The following is a 6,540-nucleotide window of genomic DNA, read 5'->3' as shown; positions in this document are numbered from 1 at the left end:
ATGACTTCTGACGGTTAAAATTTATGTTTTGATTAGTAAATGGATCCCGGTGTAGAGAGAACCTTGGCGGATGACATTGAAAGTGCAGCGGCTGCTCCTGCACAAGGGACACCGCCTGTTGAACCTCAGTCATCTGCGAATAATCAAGGTGAGGGGGCTAAACAAGCCTTCTTTACCATGATGAATGAGTGGGTCGCGCAGTATGCCCGAGCCAATCCGGTTGTCCAACAATTCCCGAATTAGAATAATCCACCCCCGGAGCCAGTAATGCCATCAGTTACTGATCCTGTGAGGCAGAGTAAGCCACCTGTAGACTTGATTAGGAAGCGCGGGGCTGAGGAGTTCAGGGCCATAGTTACTGATGATGCTGAAAGGGCCGAGTTCTGGCTTGATAATACCATTCGGGTGTTTGATGAACTGTCATGCACACCCGATGAATGTCTAAAGTGTGCTATATCCTTGTTGCGGGACTCAGCCTACTATTGGTGGAGGACCCTGATTTCCATAGTCCCAAACGAACGAGTAACTTGGGACTTCTTTCAGATGGAATTTCGAAAGAAATATATTAGTCAACGGTTCATTGATCAAAAGCGTAAGGAATTCTTGGAACTCAAGCAAGGCCGTATGACAGTATCTGAATACGAACATGAATTCGTAAGACTCAGTAGGTATGCCCGGGAGTGTGTAGCTGATGAGGTTGTTATGTGCAAAAGATTCGAAGAAGGATTGAATGAAGATTTAAAGCTATTAATGGGTATTTTGGAAATAAAAGAATTTGTAACACTTGTCGAACGAGCCTGCAAGGCGGAAGAACTTGGAAAGGAGAAGAAGAAGGCTAAATTTGAAGCTAGAGACTACCGTAAAAGGTCGACGGGTAAAGCTCCGTTCTCAGCCGTAAAGAAGTTCAGGGAGGACACTAATAAGTCGAGGACGACTGCGGGAATTTCCATCAGAGCAAGACCATCGACGGACTCCCGAGCTACTTCGGTAGCTAGTGTGGGCAATAATCGTCTAGAGAAACCTGAATGTCCCCAATGTGGAAGACGACACATAGGTGAATGTTGGGGTAAGTCTATTAACAGGGCCTGTTACGGATGCGGTTCGAAGGACCACTTCATTAGAGATTGCACGGAGCTTGATGAGAAGAATAAGATTCAAGGTGCAAGACCTAGTGGAGTGACAACTAGAGGTAGACCACCGAGAATTTTAGGAGGTAGGGGTGGTAGTCAGAGAGGGGCCTCTGATACGGCTGTTCGAGCCGAGAACCGCACTCCTGCTAGAGCATATGCCATCCGCGCACGAGAGGAGGCATCCTCCCCTGACGTCATCACTGGTACCTTCACTCTCTTTGATACTAATGTGATTGCATTGATTGACCCTGGCTCTACTCATTCATATGTATGTGAAACCTTAGCATCCAGTAAGACTCTACCTGTTGAGTCTACTGAGTTCGTAATTCGGGTGTCAAATCCCTTGGGTCGTTACGTGCTTGTCGACAAAGTGTGTAAGAGATGTCCCCTAGTAATTCGAGGTTCTTGTTTTCCGGCGGACTTGATGCTTTTTCCGTTTGATGAATTTGATGTTATTCTTGGTTTGGATTGGCTGACCGCGCATGATGCGGTTGTGAATTGCAAAAGCAAGACTATTGATTTGAGGTGCGCAAATAACGAGGTAATCCGAGTTGAGTCTACGGATTTGAAGGGGTTGCCAGCTGTAATATCAGCAATGTTGGCCCAGAAATATGTAAGAAAAGGGTGCGAAGCATACCTTGCGTATGTACTTGATGATAAAGAATTAGAAAAGAAACCCGAATCTGTGCGGGTGGTTTGTGAATACCCGGATGTTTTTCCTGAAGAATTATCGGGTTTACCACCTGTTCGGGAGGTAGAGTTTGGTATTGAGCTTGTACCTGGGACTACGCCGATTTCGATAGCTCCGTATCGTATGGCACCAACCGAGTTAAAAGAGTTAAAATCTCAGTTGCAAGAATTGACGGATAGAGGTTTTGCTCGACCAAGTTTCTCACCTTGGGGTGCACCAGTATTGTTCGTGAAAAAGAAGGACGGAACCATGAGGTTGTGCATTGACTGTCGTCAACTGAATAAAGTGACGATAAAGAACAAATATCCGTTGCCGCGCATCGATGATTTGTTCGACCAACTGAAGGGAGCCTCAGTGTTCTCAAAAATAGATTTGAGATCGGGCTATTATCAGTTGCGAATTCGAGATTCGGACATACCCAAAACTGCTTTCAGAACGAGGTACGGTCACTACGAGTTCTTAGTGATGCCGTTTGGGCTCACTAATGCCCCTGCAGTATTTATGGATTTGATGAATCGGATCTTCAGACCATATTTGGATCGGTTCGTAGTTGTGTTCATTGATGATATCTTGGTCTATTCAAGATATGAGATCGAACATGCTGAACACTTGAGATTAGTGTTGCAAGTTTTGCGGGATAAGAAGTTATATGCTAAGTTCAGTAAGTGTGAGTTCTGGTTAAGAGAGGTTAGCTTCTTGGGTCATGTGGTATCCGCATCGGGTATTCGAGTTGACCCGAACAAAATCTCAGCCATACTTAACTGGAAACCTCCGAGAAATATTACTGAGGTTCGGAGCTTTTTGGGACTCGCCGGTTATTACCGACGATTTGTCAAAGGTTTCTCGATGATAGCCACACCAATGACGAAGCTACTTCAAAAGGATGCTAAGTTCGAATGGACGGAGAAATGTCAGAAAGGCTTTGATCAACTGAAAACTCATTTGACTGAAGCTCCAATTTTAGTGCAACCCGAATCAGGCAAAGAGTTTGTCATTTATAGTGACGCATCCCTACTCGGGTTGGGTTGCGTATTGATGCAAGAAGGTCGAGTTGTAGCCTATGCGTCGAGACAATTGAAGCCACACGAGAGAAATTATCCAACCCATGATCTCGAGCTAGCCGCCATCGTATTTGCTTTGAAAATATGGCGACATTATTTGTTTGGCGAAAAGTGCCATGTATTTTCGGATCACAAAAGTCTCAAATATTTGATGACTCAAAGAGACTTAAATCTGCGACAAAGACGTTGGCTTGAGTTGTTGAAAGATTACGAGCTTGTCATTGATTACCATCCGGGAAAGGCTAATGTGGTTGCGGACGCCTTAAGCCGAAAATCGCTGTTTGCTTTACGAGCGATGAATGTGCACTTGTCTGTTCTACCCGACAATGTGTTAGTAGCTGAATTAAAGGCCAAACCATCATTGATTCATCAAATTCGTGAAGCTCAGAAAGTCGACGATGAATTGGTTGCAAAACGGGCTAAATGTATTCCGAATATGGAATCCGAATTTCAAATTGATGAGGACGATTGTTTGAGGTTCAGAAGTCGTTTGTGTGTTCTAAGAAATTCGGAACTCATTTCGATGATTCTGAACGAAGCCCATTGTAGCCGAATGTCAATTCACCCGGGGAGTACGAAAATGTACAACGATTTGAAACGTCGATTTTGGTGGCATGGTATGAAATGGGACATCTTCGACTTTGTTTCGAGATGTTTAATATGTCAACAAGTGAAAGCGGAACATCAAGTGCCTTCAGGATTACTTCAGCCGATCATGATACCCGAGTGGAAATGGGATTGAGTCACAATGGACTTTGTGTCCGGACTACCATTGTCAACAAGTAAGAAGGATGCGATTTGGGTTGTTGTTGATAGACTGACTAAGTCGGCTCACTTTATCCCCGTGCGTACGGATTTTTCATTGGATAAACTAGCCGAATTGTATGTTTCTCAGATTGTGAGATTACATGGAGTACTTATTTCTATCGTGTCGGATAGAGATCCGAGATTCACCTCGCGATTTTGGAAGAAATTGCAAGAAGCTTTGGGTACCAAGCTGCATTTTAGCACCGCTTTTCATCCCCAAACCGATGGTCAATCCGAGCGAATAATTCAGATACTCGAGGATATGCTGAGATGCTACATCCTTGAGTTTAGTGGTTTATGGGAACGGTATGTACCTTTGATTGAATTCGCTTACAACAATAGTTTTCAATCAAGTATTAAGATGGCACCTTACGAGGCTTTGTACGGTCGTAAATGCCGTACACCATTGTTTTGGACCGAGCTCGGTGAAAGTAAAATTTTCGGAGTTGATTTGATTAAAGATGCCGAACAGAAAGTAAAGGTAATCCGTGAAAGTCTGAAGGCAGCCACAGATCGTCAGAAATCGTATGCGGACTTGAAATGAAAGGACATTGAATATCAGGTGGGAGATAAAGTGTTCCTTAAAGTTTCGCCTTGGAAAAAGGTATTCAGGTTTGGCCGTAAGGGCAAGTTGAGCCCGAGATTCATTGGGCCGTACGAGATCTTCGAACGAGTTGGTCCGGTTGCGTATAGATTGATTTTGCCCCCTGAGCTTGAAAAGATTCACGACGTCTTTCATGTTTCGATGCTTCGACGCTATCGATCTGATCCATCGCATATAATTAGCCCATCAGAGGTTGAAATTCAAGCCGATATGAGTTATGAAGAAGAACCGATACGTATCCTAGCTCGTGAAGTGAAGGAGTTGCGAAACAAAGGGTTCCGTTAGTGAAGGTGTTATGGCTCAAACATGGGATCGAGGAAGCTACTTGGGAAACCGAGAGCTCGATAAAAGAACGATACCCAAACCTATTTACCGGTAAGATTTTCGGGGACGAAAATTTCTTAAGTGGGGGAGAGTTGTAACAGCCCAAAATTGACCCAAGTCGGGAAGTGGTTTCGGGACCACAAAACCGAGTCATAAAATAATTAATTTCCATATTCTATGCTTATTATGTGTGTACATGAGTATGTGGAAGTTTCATTCTCCAATTTTGCCAATTGCATGAGAATTATTAAATAGGGATCGATATGAGACATGGTGAAAATATGATAGGCTAATTTAAAATGGTCTATTAATGCATGTTGTGAAAATGATGGGTTTGCATGTCAAATTACCCAAAATTTGAGCTAGTGGTTGGCCATGCTATGGGTGGAAACATGTTGGGAACATGTTGGCCTAGTGAGGTATGTAGGAAAAAAATAAAATAAGGAATATGGGTAATAAAGAAAGGAAAAACAAAAAAATGAGTGGTTGTTTCCCCCCCATTACCGTGAGCTAAAGAAAGGAAAAGAAAAATTTGTTCATCCTTTTTCATCCTCTTTTGACCGAAAATTCTAAGGGAGGAGGAAGGAGTTCTTGCTTCATGTTTGGTTTGGAAGAGAATTAGGAGGAAGTTTGGCCATGCATGTAACTAGATTGAGGTATGTTTGATATTATTCTTTGAGATTCATGTATATTTTAAGTTGTAAGTTTGAAATCTACCTAGCCATGGTTCAAACTTTGTTAAATGATGGAGATGATATTCGGCCATGCATGTTACATTCTTGGTTGGTATTTTGATGTTTGATGTTGTGGTGATGAGGCATGAAGATGAGTTAAGATTCGGCCTAGGTGGAGTTTGTGTTAATGCCATTGCATGCTAATATGAAGCTTGTTAATGATGCATGTGATGGTGGATTGATGATTCTTGAATCTCTTTTTTTTTAGCATTTTTGAGTGAGCACATATGTGCATTGGTTGCTAGATGGGGAAGAATCGGCTAGCAAGTTGTGTGCTAAGGCCGAATATATTTTTTGTAGGTTAATGTGTAATGCATGTGCTAAATTGATGGAAAGGGAGAGGATGCTTTACTAGTGTATAAATGATATAAAGATTTTAGAAATTATTTTTTGGTTAGGTGTATGTATGATTAGGTATATTCGGCCATATGAGTAAATATATAGATGATGTTAAAATTGATTATGTATAATGGCCATATAGGGTACACATTGTGATATTAACTTTGATTCTCTATAATTGATCAAGTGGGTGATTAGTAAAGGTGATTGCCGAATATACTAACATACATATGCATGTGTAATTGGATTGTAAATATTTAGCAAGGCGGTTAAACTAGTTGATTTATTGATTAAGCTCAGGAGTTAAAGGAGGAGAATCGAGCAAAGGCAAAGAAAAGATCATCGAGTAGCCGAGTTGGAACCATCTTACCCAACACAAGTAAGTCATTAAGCATATCTTTGGTATTGATTAAAGGATCGTAATACCTACACCATTGTGTTTAATGAGATGAAATGTATACAAATGAATATGTAAGTAGAGATGAAATTTGTCGAATGTAAAAAGGAAGTGAAGCCTATTGAGTGGCTGGTTTTCGGCACTAAGTGTGTGGGCAATAAGTGTTCACGGTCATGAGATTGGCACTAAGTGTGCGGGTTTAAATTGTACAGCACTAAGTGTGCGAGTTTAAAGTACATGGCACTAAGTGTGCGCGGTTGATTATTAAGCACTATGTGTGCGAACCCAATATATATTTTCTATAATTATTTACATTAAGGGTGCGACTTTACCGAGTCGATTTTGGACAGCGAAAAGGTAGTGTGCGAACTAGAAATGCATGGCATTAAGTGGTGAGTTTAAAGTGCATGGCATAGTGTGCGCGTTGATTATTGAGCACTATGTGTGCGAACC

The sequence above is a fragment of the Gossypium hirsutum genome, chromosome A04 (assembly GCF_007990345.1).
Source record: "Gossypium hirsutum isolate 1008001.06 chromosome A04, Gossypium_hirsutum_v2.1, whole genome shotgun sequence".
Taxonomy (NCBI): domain Eukaryota; kingdom Viridiplantae; phylum Streptophyta; class Magnoliopsida; order Malvales; family Malvaceae; genus Gossypium; species Gossypium hirsutum.
The sequence above is the reverse complement of the archived record's forward strand: the minus strand, read 5'-3'. Positions refer to the sequence as shown.